Source organism: Narcine bancroftii, chromosome 1 (genome assembly GCF_036971445.1).
Source record: "Narcine bancroftii isolate sNarBan1 chromosome 1, sNarBan1.hap1, whole genome shotgun sequence".
NCBI classification, from domain to species: Eukaryota; Metazoa; Chordata; class Chondrichthyes; order Torpediniformes; family Narcinidae; genus Narcine; species Narcine bancroftii.
In genome coordinates, this window is record NC_091469.1 from 241,372,989 (window position 1) to 241,387,887 (window position 14,899).

Genomic DNA, 14,899 nt, shown 5'->3' on the forward strand with positions numbered 1-14,899 from the left:
TCCTCTAAATAGGGCAGAAGAGAACTGTGCTTGGGACTGTGTTCAAACACGGGTCCGAATAGAAGTGCGACTTGGACTGCCCTGTAATTCTGGGCTCTTCAATACGGAGCCGAGATAGAGGACAGCCGCAGGCGCTGTTCAATGCGGACCCAATTTAGAGGACAGTCTTCGACACAGGTTTATTCGACCGGAGATAGAGGACAGTCCCAGACGAACTTCTATTCGTAGCCGCGATAGTAGACAGCCCCAGACGCTGGTCAATTTGGACTGCACTCCTTCGGGGGCTGTCCTGTAACTCGGGAACGAATGGAAGTGTGTATGAGAATGACCTCAAACTCGGGATCGTTTAGAAATGTTGCTGGGACTGTCCTCTTACTCGGGCGGTTGAGAACTGTGTCCGGGACTTTCTTCCAACTTGGGGCCGAATAGAATAGGGTTTCGGATTATCCTCTAACACTGGTTAGAATAGAAGTCCAACTGGGACTGCCCTGTAACTCGGGCCGAATAGAATTGTGTCTGGGTCTGTCCTGCATCACAGAATCCGATAGAAGTGCGTCTGAGAATGTCCTCTAACTCGGGCCGTTAGGAACTGTGTTTTGGACTGTCCTCTAAATCGGGTCGAACAGAACTGTGTCTGGGGCTGTCCTTTAACGCAGGTCCAAATAGACGTATCTCTGGGACTGTCTTCTATCTCATGTCCCAAAAGAACTGCGTCTTGGACTGTTCTCTAACTCGGACCAAATAGAACTGCGTCTGAGACGGTCCTGTAACTCGAGTCTGAATAGAACAGTGACTGAGACTGTCCTCTAAATCGGGGACAAATAAAACTGCGGCTGGGACTGTGCTCTAAAACTGGTGTGGATAGAAGTGCGACTGGGACTGCCCTGTAACTCGGGACGAATAGACTTGTGTGTGGGACTGTCCTGCATCTCAGATCTAGATAGAAGTGCGTCTGGAACTGTCCTCCAACTCAGGTCCGAATACAGCTCCGTCTGAGACTGTCCTCTAACTCGGGACCAAACGAACTGCGTCTTGGACTGTTCTCGAACTCGGGTCGAATAGAAATGTGTCTGGGACTGTCCGGCAACTCGGGCAAAATAGATCTGCGTCTGGGACTGTCCTCAAACTCGTTTCGAATAGAAATGGGTCAGGGACTGTCCTCTAAAGCGGGGCCGAATAGAACTGTGTTTCGGACTGTCCTCGAGCACGGGTCCCGATAGGTGCGACTGGGAGTGCCCTGTAACTCGGGCAGAATAGAAATGTGTCTGGGACTGTCCTTCATCTGAGATCCCGATAGAAGTGTGTCCTCGATAGTCTTGTAACTCGGGCCGAATTGAACTGCATCTGGGACTGTCCTATAACTCGGTTTCGAATAGAACAGTGTCTCGGTCTATCCTCCAACTCAGTTCCAAATAGATTTGCGTCCTGGACGGTCCTCTAACTCGGGTCCGATTAGAACTACGTCTGGGACTGTTCCATAACTCGTGGACGAAAAGAACTGCGCCTGGAACATTCCTTTAACTCAGGTTATTATAAACCTCCGTCTGGGCTGTCTTCAAACTCGAGTCTGTATAGACCTGCGTCTGGGCCTGTCCTCTATCCCAGATCCGTATAGAAATGCATCTAAGACTGTGCAGTAAGTCGCAAGGAATAAAGCAGTGTCCCGAACTGTCCTGTAACTGGCGTTAGAATAGAAATGTGTCTGGGATTATCATCTAAAAAGGGAAAGTATAAATCTGTATGCAGGTCGGTCCTCTCACTCGGGTCCGAATAGAACTGTAGCTGGAACTGTCTTATATCTAATGCCCAGATAGAACTGCGTCGTGGACTCTCCTCTAAATAGGGCCGAAGCGAACTGTGCTTGGGACTGTGTTCAAACACGGGTCCGAATAGAAGTGCGACTTGGACTGCCCTGTAACTCTGGGCACTTCAATACGGAGTCAAGTTAGAGAACAGTCCCAGACGCTGTTCAATGCGGACCCAATTTGGAGGACAGTCTTCGACACAGGTTTATTCGACTGGAGATAGAGGACATTCCCAGAAGCAGTTCTATTTGGCGCAGTAAAAGAGGACAGTTCCAGACACAGTTCTATCCGTCCAAAGTTACAGGTCTATCACAGACGCACTTCTATTCTGCCAGAGTGACAGGGCAGTCCAAGTCGCATTTCTAGTCGGACCCGTGTACAGGACAGTCCTAAACACAGTTTGATACGGCCCTGAGTTCGAGGACATTCCCAGACGCAGTTATTCTCGAGTCCGAGTTACTGGACAGTCCCAGACGCAGTACTATTCGTCTTGAGGTTCTGTACAGTCCCAGACACACTTCTATTCGGAGTCGAGATAGAAGACAGCCTCAAACGCTGTTCAATTCGAACTGCACTTCTTCGGGGACAGTCCTGTTACTCGGTGATGAATGGAAGTGTGTCTGAGAATGATCTCAAACTCGGGAACGTTTGGAAATGTGTCCCGGACTCTCCTCTTACTCGGGGCCGAAAGAAATTATGTCTGGGACTGTCCTCTAACTAGGGCGGTTAATAACTGCGTTTGGGCCTGTCCTCTAAATCGTGTCCGAATAGAACTGTATCTGGGACTGTCTTATAACTCGTGTCCAAATAGATCTGCGCCTTGGTCTGTCCTCTAACTCGGGTCCGAAGAGAACTGTGGCTGGGACTGTCCTCTAACTAGAGACGAATTGTACTGTGTCTACGATTGTCCTATAACTTGGGCTCAATGATAACTGCGTCTGGGACTGTGCTCTAACATGGGTCCGGATAGAAGTGCGACTTGGACTGCCCTGTAACTCTGGCCAAATAGAAGTACGTCTGGGATAGACCTGTAACTCGGGAAGAATAGAACTGCGTCTGGGACTGTCCTGTCACTCCGGTCCGAGTAGAATAGTGTCTGGGACGATCCTGCAACTGTGGTCCGAATAGATCTACTTCCTGGAATGTCCTCTAACTGGGGTCCAATTCGAATTGTGTCTAGGACTGTCATCTATCTCGTGTCCGAAGAGCACTTCTACGGGGACAGTCCAAGAAGCAGTTCTATTGGGACACGAGATGTAAGACATTCCCAGACACGGTTCTGTTCGTACCCGAGTTGAAGGACAGTCCTGGACACTGAATTATTTGGACCCGTTTAAGAAGATAGTTCCAGACTCCTTTCTATTCTGACCCGAGTTACAGGACAGTTCAACACACTCTTCTATTCCTTGCGACTTAGTGCACAGTCCCAGACGCACTTCTATTCGTAGCAACGATAGTAGACAGCCCCAGACGCAGGTCAATTCGGACTGCACTTCTTCGGGGGCTGGCCTGTAACTCGGGGACGAATGGAAGTGTGTCTGAGAATGACCTCAAACTCGGGGTCATTTAGAAATGTTTCTGGGTCTGTCCTCTTGCTCGGGCGGTTGAGAACAGTGTCTGGGACTGTCTTCCAACTCGGGGCCGAATAGAACAGTGTTTCGGATTGTCCTCTAACCCAGGTTAGAATAGAAGTCCAACTGGGACTGCCCTGTAACCCTGGCCGATTAGAATTGTGTCTGGGTCCATCCTGCATCTCAGAACCCGATAGAAGTGCGTCTGGGAATGTCTTCTAACTCGGCCCGTTAGGAACTGCATTTGGGACTGTCCTCTAAATCGGGTCCGAACAGAACTGTGTCTGGGGCTGTCCTTTAACGCAGGGCCAAATAGAACTATCTCTGGGACTGTCTTCTATCTCATGTCCCAAAATGAACTGCGTCTTGGACTGTTCTCTAACTCGGAACAAATAGAACTGCGTCTGAGACGGTCCTGTAACTCGAGTCCGAATAGAACAGTGTCTGAGACTGTCCTCTAAAATCGGGGACAAATAGAACTGCGTCTGGGACTGTGCTCTAAAACGGATGTGGATAGATGTGCGACTGGGACTGACCTGTAACTCGGGACGAATAGGCTTGTGTGTGGGACTGTCCTGCATCTCAGATCCAGATAGATGTGCGTCTGGGACTGTCCTCTAACTTAGGTCCAAATAGAACTACGTCTTGGACTGTCCTGCAACTCGGGCCGAATAGAAGTGTGTCTGGAATTGTCCTTGAACTAGGATTCTGATAGAGGTGCGTCTGGAACTGCCCTGTAACTCTGGCCGAATAGAACTGCATCTGAGTCGGTCTTGAAACTCGGCGCCGAATACAACAGTGTTTGAGACTGTCCTCTAAATCAGGGCCAAATAGAACTGCGTCTGGGACTGTCCTCTAACTCGTTTAGAATAGAAATGTGTCTGGGACTGTCCTCTAAATCAGGGCCGAATAGAACTGAGTTTCGGACTATCCTCCAGCATGCGTCCGGATAGAAGTGCAACTTGAACTGCCCTGTAACTTGGGCCGAATAGATTTGTGTCTGGAACTGTCCTGTAACTCGTGCCGAATAGAACTGCGTCTGTCGAGGTCTTGTAACTCGGTTCCGAATGGAACAGTGTCTGGGTATTTCCTCCAACTCGGGTCCGAATAAATCTGCGTCCTGGACTGTCCTCTAACTCGGGTCCGAATAAAACTACGCCTGGGACTGTTCTTAAATTCGGGGCCGAAAAGAAATGCGTCTGGATCTGTCCTCTAATTCGGGCCGAATATAACGGTGTCTGAGACTGTTCTCTAACTCAGGCCAAATACAACTGCGAATGTGACTCACCTCTAACTCGAGTCCGAATACAACTGCATGTGTGGCTGTCATCTAAATCGGGTCCGAAGAGAACTGCATCTGTGATTGTACTCTAACATGGATCTGAATAGAACTAAGTCTAGGACTGTCCTCCAACTCAGGTCCGAATACGGCTCCGTCCGAGACTGTCCTCTAACTCGGGACCAAACGAACTGCGTCTTGGACTGTTCTCGACCTCGGGTCGAATAGAACTGTGTCTGGGACTGTCCTCTAACTCGAGTCCAATTTGAACTGCGTCTGGGACAGACCTTTATCTCAGGTCTGAATAGAACTGTATCTGGGACTGTCCGGCAACTCGGGCAAAATAGAACTGCGTCTGGGACTGTCCTCAAACTCGTTTCGAATAGAAATGGGTCTGGGACTGTCCTCTAAAGCGGGGCCGAATAGAACTGTGTTTCGGACTGTCCTCTAACACGGGTCCGGATAAAAGTGTGAATGGAACTGCCCTGTTACGCGGGCCGAATAGAATTGTCTCTGGGACTGTCCTCTAACTCGAGTCCAATTTGAACTGCGTCTGGGACAGACCTTTATCTCAGGTCTGAATAGAACTGTATCTGGGACTGTCCGGCAACTCGGGCAAAATAGAACTGCGTCTGGGACTGTCCTCAAACTCGTTTCGAATAGAAATAGGTCTGGGACTGTCCTCTAAAGCGGGGCCGAATAGAACTGTGTTTCGGACTGTCCTCTAACACGGGTCCGGATAAAAGTGTGAATGGAACTGCCCTGTTACGCGGGCCGAATAGAATTGTCTCTGGGACTGTCCTGTAACTCGGGTCCGAATAAATCTGCGTCCTGGACTGTCCTTTAACTCGGGTCCGAATAAAACTACGCCTGGGATTGTTCTCTAACTTGGGGCCGAAAAGAAATGCGTCTGGATCTGTCCTCTAATTGGGAGCGAAAGGAACTGTGTCTGGGACTGTCCTCTAATTCGTGCCGAATATAACGGTGTCTGAGACTGTTCTCTAACTCAGGCCAAATACAACTGTGTTTGTGACTCAACTCTAACTCGAGTCCGAATACAACTGCATGTGTGGCTGTCATCTAAATCGGGTCCAAAGGAATTGCATCTGTGATTGTACTCTAACATGGACCCAAATAGAACTATGTCTAGGACTCTCCTCCAACTCAGGTCCGAATACAGCTCCGTCTGAGACTCTCCCCTAATTCGGGACTAAACGAACTGTGTCTGGTACTGTCCTCTAACTCGGTGCAGAATAAACTGTGTTTCGGACTATCCTCTAACACGGGTCCGGATAAAAGTGCGACTGGAACTGCCCTGTAACTCGGGCAGAATAGAAATGTGTCTGGGACTGTCTTTTAACGCATGTCCAAATAGAACTATCTCTGGGACTGTCTTCTATCTCATGTCCCAAAAGAACTGCGTCTTGGACTGTTCTCTAACTCGGACCAAATAGAACTGCGTCTGAGACGGTCCTGTAACTCGAGTCCGAATAGAACAGTGTCTGAGACAGTCCTCTAAATCGGGGACACATAGAACTGCGTCTGGGACTGTGCTCTAAAACGGGTGTGGATAGATGTGCGACTGGGACTGCCCTGTAACTCGGGACGAATAGGCTTGTGTGTGGGACTGTCCTGCATCTCAGATCCAGATAGAAGTGCGTCTGGGACTGTCTTCTAACTCAGGTCCGAATAGAACTAGGTCTGGGACTGTCCTGCAACTCGGGCCGAATAGAATTGTGTCTGGAATTATCCTAGAACTAGGTTTCTGATAGAAGTGCGTCTGGGACTGTCCTGTAACTCTGGCCGAATAGAACTGCGTCTGAGTCGGTCTTGAAACTCGGCGCCGAATACAACAGTGTTTAAGACTGTCCTCTAAATCAGGGCCAAAGAGAACAGCGTCTGGGACTGTCCTCTAACTCGTTTAGAATAGAAATGTGTCTGGGACTGTCCTCTAAATCAGGGCCGAATAGAACTGAGTTTCGGACTATCCTCCTGCACGTGTCCAGATAGAAGTGCAACTAGATCTGCCCTGTAACTTGGGCCGAATAGAATTGTGTCTGGGACTGTCCTGCAACTCGGGCAAAATAGAACTGCGTCTGGGACTGTCCTCTAACTCGTTTAGAATAGAAATGTGTCTGGGACTGTCCTCTAAATCAGGGCCGAATAGAACTGAGTTTCGGACTATCCTCCTGCACGTGTCCGGATAGAAGTGCAACTAGATCTGCCCTGTAACTTGGGCCGAATAGAATTGTGTCTGGGACTGTCCTGCAACTCGGGCAAAATAGAACTGCGTCTGGGACTGTCCTCTAACACGGGTCCGGATAGAAGTGCGACTGGGACTGCCCTGTTACGCGGGCCAAATAGATTTGTGTCTGGAACTGTCCTGTAACTCGTGCCGAATAGAACTGAGTCTGAAAAGGTCCTGTAACTCGTGTCGAATAGAACTGCGTCTGTCGAGGTCTTGTAACACGGTTCCGAATGGAACAGTGTCTGGGTCTTTCCTCCAACTCGGGTCCGAATAAATCTGCGTCCTGGACTGTCCTCTAACTCGGGTCCGAATAAAACTACGCCTGGGACTGTTCTTAAATTCGGGGCCGAAAAGAAATGCGTCTAGATCTGTCCTCTAATTCGGGCCGAATATAACGGTGTCTGAGACTGTTCTCTAACTCAGGCCAAATACAATTGCGTTTGTGACTCACCTCTAACTCGAGTCCGAATAGAACTGCAAGTGTGGCTGTCATCTAAATCGGGTCCGAAGAGAACTGCATCTGTGACTGTACTCTAACATGGACCCGAATAGAACTATGTCTAGGACTGTCCTCCAACTCAGGACCGAAATCAGCTCTGTCTGAGACTGTCCTCTAACTCGGGACCAAACGAACTGCGTCTTGGACTGTCCCCGAACTCGGGTCGAATAGAACTGTGTGTGGGACTGTCCTCTAACTCGAGTTCATAGTGAACTGCGTCTGGGACAGACCTTTATCTCAGGTCTGAATAGAACTATGTCTGTGACTCTCCTGCAACTCGTTTCGAATATAAATGGGTCAGGAATCTAAAGCGGGGCCGAATAGAACTATGTTTCGGACTGTCCGCGAGCACGGGTCCTGATAGGTGCGACTGGGAGTGCCCTGTAACTCGGGACGAATAGACTTGTGTGTGGGACTGTCCTGCATCTCAGATCTAGATAGAAGTGCGTCTGGAACTGTCCTCCAACTCAGGTCCGAATACAGCTCCGTCTGAGACTGTCCTCTAACTCGGGACCAAACGAACTGCGTCTTGGACTGTTCTCGAACTCGGGTCGAATAGAAATGTGTTTGGGACTGTCCGGCAACTCGGGCAAAATAGATCTGCGTCTGGGACTGTCCTCAAACTCGTTTCGAATAGAAATGGGTCAGGGACTGTCCTCTAAAGCGGGGCCGAATAGAACTGTGTTTCGGACTGTCCTCGAGCACGGGTCCCGATAGGTGCGACTGGGAGTGCCCTGTAACTCGGGCAGAATAGAAATGTGTCTGGGACTGTCCTTCATCTGAGATCCCGATAGAAGTGTGTCCTCGATAGTCCTGTAACTCGGGCCGAATGGAACTGCGTCTGGGACTGTTCCATAACTCGTGTACGAATAGAACTACGTCTCGAAATGTCCTGTAACACGGTTCCGAATAGAAATGCGTCTGGGACTCTCCTGCAACTCGGATCCAGATAGAGGTGCGTCTGGGACTATCCTCAAGTGGGGGGCAAATAGAAATGCGTCTGGGACTGTCCTCTAACTCGTTTCAAATAGAAATGTGTCTGGGACTGTCCTCTAAATCGGGCCGAATAGAACTGTGTTTCGGACCGTCGTCCAACACGGGTCCGGATTGAAGTGCGACTGGGACTGCCCTGTAACGCGGGCCGAATAGAATTGTGCCTGGAACGGTCCTGTAACTCGAGTTTGAATAGAACAGTGTTTGAGTCTGTCCTCCAACTCAGGTCCAAATAGATCTGCGTCCTGGACTGTCCTCTAACTCGCGTCCGATTAGAACTGCGTCTGGAACTGTTCTGTAACTCATGGACTAAAAGAACTGCGTCTGCAACTGTCCTTTAACTCAGGTCATGATAAACCTTCGTCTAGGCTGTCTTCAAACTCGAGTCCGTATAGAACTGCGTCTGGGCCTGTCCTCTCTCTCAGCTCTCATCTGGGACTGTGCAGTAAGTCGCAAGGAATAGAGCAGTGTCCCGAACTGTCCTGTAACTGGCGTTAGAATAGAAATGTGTCTGGGATTATCATCTAAAAAGGGAAAGTATTAATCTGTATGCAGGTCGGTCCTCTCACTCGGGTCCGAATAGAACTGTATCTGGGACTGTCTTATATCTCATGCCCAAATAGAATTGCGTCATGGACTGTCCTCTAACTAGGGCCGAAGAGAACTGTGCTTGGGACTGTGTTCAAACACGGGTCCGAATAGAAGTGCGACTTGGACTGCCCTGTAACTCTAGGCACTTCAATACAGAGCCGAGATAGAGGACAGCCGCAGACGCTGTTCAATGCGGACCCAATTTAGAGGAGAGTCTTCGACACAGGTTTATTCGACCGGAGATAGAGGACATTCCCAGAAGCAGTTCTATTTGGCGCAGAGAAAGAGGACAGATCCAGACACAGTTCTGTCCGTCCCAAGTTACAGGTCTATCACAGACGCACTTCTATTCGGCCAGAGTGATAGGTCAGTCCAAGTCGCATTTCTAGCCGGACCCGTGTTACAGGACAGTCCCAAACACAGTTTGATACGGCCCCGAGTTCGAGGACATTCCCAGACGCAGTTATTCTCGAGTCCGAGTTACTGGACAGTCCCAGACGCAGTACTATTCGTCTTGAGGTACTGCACAGTCCCAGACACATTTCTATTCGGAGTGGAGGTGGAAGACAGCCTCAAACGCTGTTCAATTCGAACTGCACTTCTTCGGGGGCAGTCCTGTTACTCGGTGATGAATGGAAGTGTGTCTGAGAATGACCTCAAACTCGGGAACGTTTAGAAATGTGTCCCGGACTCTCCTCTTACTCGGGCCCGAAAGAAATTGTGTCTGGGACTGTCCTCTAACTAGGGCGGTTAATAACTGCGTTTGGGCCTGTCCTCTAAATCGTGTCCGAATAGAACTGTATCTGGGTCTGTCTTATAACTCGTGTCCAAATAGATCTGCGCCTTGGTCTGTCCTCTAACTCGTGTCCGAAGAGAACTGTGTCTGGGACTGTTCTCTCACTCGGGGCCGAATCAAGCTGTGTTTGTGACTGTCCTCTAACACGGGTCCGGATAGAAGTGCGACTTGGACTGCCCTGTAACTCTGGCCAAATAGAAGTACGTCTGGGATAGACCTGTAACTCGGGAAGAATAGAACTGCGTCTGGGACTGTCCTGTCACTCTGGTCCGAGTAGAACAGTCTATGCGACTGTCCTGTAACTCGGGTCCGAATAGAATAGTGTCTGGGTCGATCCTGCAACTGTGGTCCGTATAGATCTACTTCCTGAAATGTCCTCTAACTGGGGTCCAATTTGAATTGCGTCTAGGACTGTCATCTATCTCCTGTCCGAAGAGCGCTTCTACGGGAAAAGTCCAAGAAGCAGTTCTATTGGGACACGAGATATAAGACAGTCCCAGACAAAGTTCTATTTGTACCCGAGTTGAAGGACAGTCCTGGACACTGAATTATTTGGACCCGTTTATGAAGATAGTTCCAGACTCCTTTCTATTCTGGCCCGAGTTACAGGGCAGTTCAACACACTCTTCTATTCCTTGCGACTTACTGCACAATCCCAGACGCAATTCTATTCGTAGCCGCGATAGTAGACAGCCCCAGACGCTGGTCAATTTGGACTGCACTCCTTCAGGGGCTGTCCTGTAACTCGAGGACGAATGGAAGTGTGTCTGAGAATGACCTAAAACTCGGAGTCATTTAGAAATGTTTCTGGGACTGTCCTCTTGCTCGGGCGGTTGAGAACTGTGTCTGGGACTGTCTTCCAACTCGGGGCCGAATAGAACAGTGTTTCGGATTGTTCTCTAACACGGGTTAGAATAGAAGTCCAACTGGGACTGCCCTGTAACTCGGGCCGATTAGAATTGTGTCTGGGTCTATCCTGCATCTCAGAATCCGATAGAAGTGCGTCTGGGATTGTCTTCTAACTCGGCCCGTTAGGAACTGTGTTTGGGACTGTCCTCTAAATCGGGTCCGAACAGAACTGTGTCTGGGGCTGTCCTTTAACGCATGTCCAAATAGAACTATCTCTGGGACTGTCTTCTATCTCATGTCCCAAAAAGAACTGCGTTTTGGACTGTTCTCTAACTCGGACCAAATAGAACTGCGTCTGAGACGGTCCTGTAACTCGAGTCCGAATAGAACAGTGTCTGAGACTGTCCTCTAAATCGGGGACAAATAGAACTGCGTCTGGGACTGTCCTCAAACTCGTTTCGAATAGAAATGGGTCTGGGACTGTGCTCTAAAGCGGGGCTGAATAGAACTGTGTTTCGGACTGTCCTCTAACACGGGTCTGGATAAAAGTGCGAATGGAACTGCTAATGGCCTGTTTCCGTGCTGTAATTGTTATGTTTATGTTTATGTTACGCGGGCCGAATAGAATTGTCTCTGGGACTGTCCTGTAACTCAAGTCCGAATAAATCTGCGTCCTGGACTGTCCTTTAATTCGGGTCCGAATAAAACTACGCCTGGGATTTTTCTCTAACTCGCGGCCGAAAAGAAATGCGTCTGGATCTGTCCTCTAATTGGGAACGAAAGGAACTGTGTCTGGGACTGTCCTCTAATTCGTGCCGAATATAACGGTGTCTGAGGCTGTTCTCTAACTCAGGCCAAATACAACTGTGTTTGTGACTCACCTCTAACTCGAGTCCGAATACAACTGCATGTGTGGCTGTCATCTAAATCGGGTCCGAAGAGAACTGCATCTGTGATTGTACTCTAACATGGATCCGAATAGAAAAATGTCTAGGACTGTCCTCCAACTCAGGTCCGAATACAGCTCCGTCTGAGACTCTCCCCTAACTCGGGACCAAACGAACTGCGTCTTGGACTGTTCTCCAACTCGGGTCGAATTGAACTGTGTCTGGGACTGTCCTCTAACTCGGTGCCGAATAAACTGTGTTTCGGACTATCCTCTAGCACGGGTCCGGATAGAAGTGCGACTGGAACTGCCCTGTAACTCGGGCAGAATAGAAATGTGTCTGGGACTGTCCTGCATCTCGGAACCCGACAGAAGTGCGTATTGGACAGTCCTGTAACTCGGGCCTAATATAACTGTACCTGGGACGGTCTTGTAACTCGAGTCCAAATAGAACAGTGTCTGGGTCTGTCCTCCAACTCGCGTCCGAATAGATCTGCGTGCTTCACTGTCCTCTAACTCGTGTCCGAATCTAACTGTGTCTGGGACTGTCCTGTCACTCTGGCCGAATGGAACTGCGTCTGAGGCGGTCCTGTAACTCGGGTCCGAATAGAACTTTGTCTGGGACTGTCCTCTAAATCGGGCCATATAGAATTGCGTCTGGGACTGTCCTCTAACTCGTTTCAAATAGAAATGTGTCTGGGCCTGTCCTCTAAAACGGTACCGAAAAGATCAGTGTTTCGGACTGTCCTTTAACAAGGGTCCGGATAGGAGTACGACTGGGACTGCCCTTAAGGCGGGCCGAATAGAATTGTGTCTGGGTCTGTCCTGTAACTCGGGCCGAAGAGAACTGCATCTGTCAAGGTCCTGTAACTCGTGCCGAATATAAATGCGTCTGTCAAGGTCCTGTAACGCGGTTCCGAATAGAACAGGGCCTGGGTCTGTCCTCCAACTCGGTGCCGAATAAACTGTGTTTCGCACTGTGCTCCTGCACGGGTCCGGATAGAAGTGCACCTGGGACCATCCTGTAACTCGTGTCCGAATAGAACAGTGTCTGGGCCTGTTCTCAAACTCGGGTCCGAATAGATCTGCGTCCTGGACTGTCCTCTAACTCGGGTCCGATTAGAACTGCGTCTGGGACTGTTCAATAACTCGTGGACGAGAAGAACTGCGTCTGGAACTGTCCTTTAACTCAGGTCATAATAAACCTCCGTCTGGGCTGTCTTCAAACTCGAGTCCGAATAGAACTGCATCTGGGCCTGTCCTCTATCTCAGCTCCGAATAGAAATGCATCTGGGACTGTGCAGTAAGTCGCAAGGAATAGAAGAGTATCTCGAACTATCTGGGATTAGAATAGAAACGTGTCTGGGACTATCATCTAAAACGGGTCCATATAAATCTGTTATGCAGGACTGTCCTCTAAATCGGGTCCGAATAAAACTTTATCTGGGACTGTCTTATATCTCATGCCCAAATAAAACTGCGTCTTGGACTGTCCTCTAACTAGGGTCCGAAGAGAACTGTGTTCTAACACGGGTCCGAATAGAAGTGTGACTTGGACTGCGCTGTAACTCTGAGTGAATAGAAGTGCGTCTGGCATAGACCTGTAACTCGGGATGATTAGAAGTGCGTCTGGGACTGTCCTTTAACTCAGATCATAATAAACGTCCGTCTGGGCTGTCTTCAAACTCGAGTCCGAATAGAACTGCATCTGGGCCTGTCCTCTATCTCAGCTCCGAATAGAAATGCATCTGGGACTGTGCAGTAAGTCGCAAGGAATAGAAGAGTATCTCGAACTGTCATGTATCTGGGATTAGAATAGAAATGTGTCTGGGACTATCATCTAAAACGGGTCCATATAAATCTGTTATGCAGGACTGTCCTCTAAATCGGGTCCGAATAAAACTTTATCTGGGACTGTCTTATATCTCATGCCCAAATAAAACTGCGTCTTGGACTGTCCTCTAACTAGGGTCCGAAGAGAACTGTGTTCTAACACGGGTCCGAATAGAAGTGTGACTTGGACTGCGTTGTAACTCTGAGTGAATAGAAGTGCGTCTGGCATAGACCTGTAACTCGGGATGATTAGAAGTGCGTCTGGGACTGTCCTTTAACTCAGATCATAATAAAACTCCATCAGGGCTGTCTTCTAACTCGAGACCGAATAGAACTGAGTCTGGGGCTTTCCTCTACCTCAGCTCCGTATTGAAATGTATCTGGGACTGTGCAGTCAGTCGCAAGGAATAGAGCAGTGTCCCGAACTGTCCTATAACTGGAGTTAGAATAGAAATATGTCTGGGACTATTATCTAAAAAGGGTCCGTATACATCTGTGTCCAGGACTATCCTCTAACTCGGGTCCGAAGTGAACTTTGTTTGGGACTGTGTTCAAACACGGGTCCGGATAGAAGTGCGACTTGGACTGCCCTGTAACTCTGGGCACTTCTATAAGGAGCCGAGATAGATGACAGCCCCAGACGCTTTTCAATTCGGACCCAATTTAGAGGACAGTCCTCGACACAGGTTTATTCGATCCAATTTAGAGGACAGTCCCAGACGCAGTTCTATTCGTCCCGAGTTACAGGTCTGTCACAGACGCACTTCTATTCGGTCAGAGTGACAGGGCAGTCCAAGTCGCATTTCTAGCCGGACCTGTGTTATAGGACAGTCCCAAACACAGTTTGATTCGGCCCCGAGTTCGAGGACATTCCCAGACGCAGTTATTCTCAAGACCGAGTACAGGACAGTCCCAGACGCAGTACTATTCGTCTCGAGTCTGGGATTGTCCTTTATCTCAGATCATAATAAAACTCCGTCTGGGAATGTCCTCAAACTCGGGTACGCATAGAACTGCGTCTGGGACTGGGCAGTAAGTCGCAAGGAATAGATCAGTGTCTCGAACTGTCTTGTAACTGGGGTCAGAATAGAAATGTGTCTGGAACTATCATCCCAACCGGGTCCGAATAAATCAGTGTCCAGGACTGTCCTCTAACTCGGGTCCGAAGAGAACTGTGTCTGGGACTCTCTTATATCTCGTGTCCAAATAGAACTGCGTCTTGGACTGTCCTCTAACTCGGGTTCTAAGAGAACTGTGTCTGGGACTGTCCCATAACTCGACCCGAATTGAACTGTGTCTACGATTGTCCGATAACTCGAGTTCGATTATAACTGCGTCTGGGAATGTCCTGTAACTCGGGTCCGTTTGGAATAGTATCAGAGACTATCATGCAACTCGGTTCCGAATAGATCTGCTTCCTGGAATGTCCTCTAACGCAGGTCCGATTAGAATTGCGTCTGGGACTGTCGTCTAACTCCTGTCCGAATAGCACTTCTTCGGGGATAGTCCAAGACGCAGTTCTAATGGGACACGAGATATAAGACAGTCC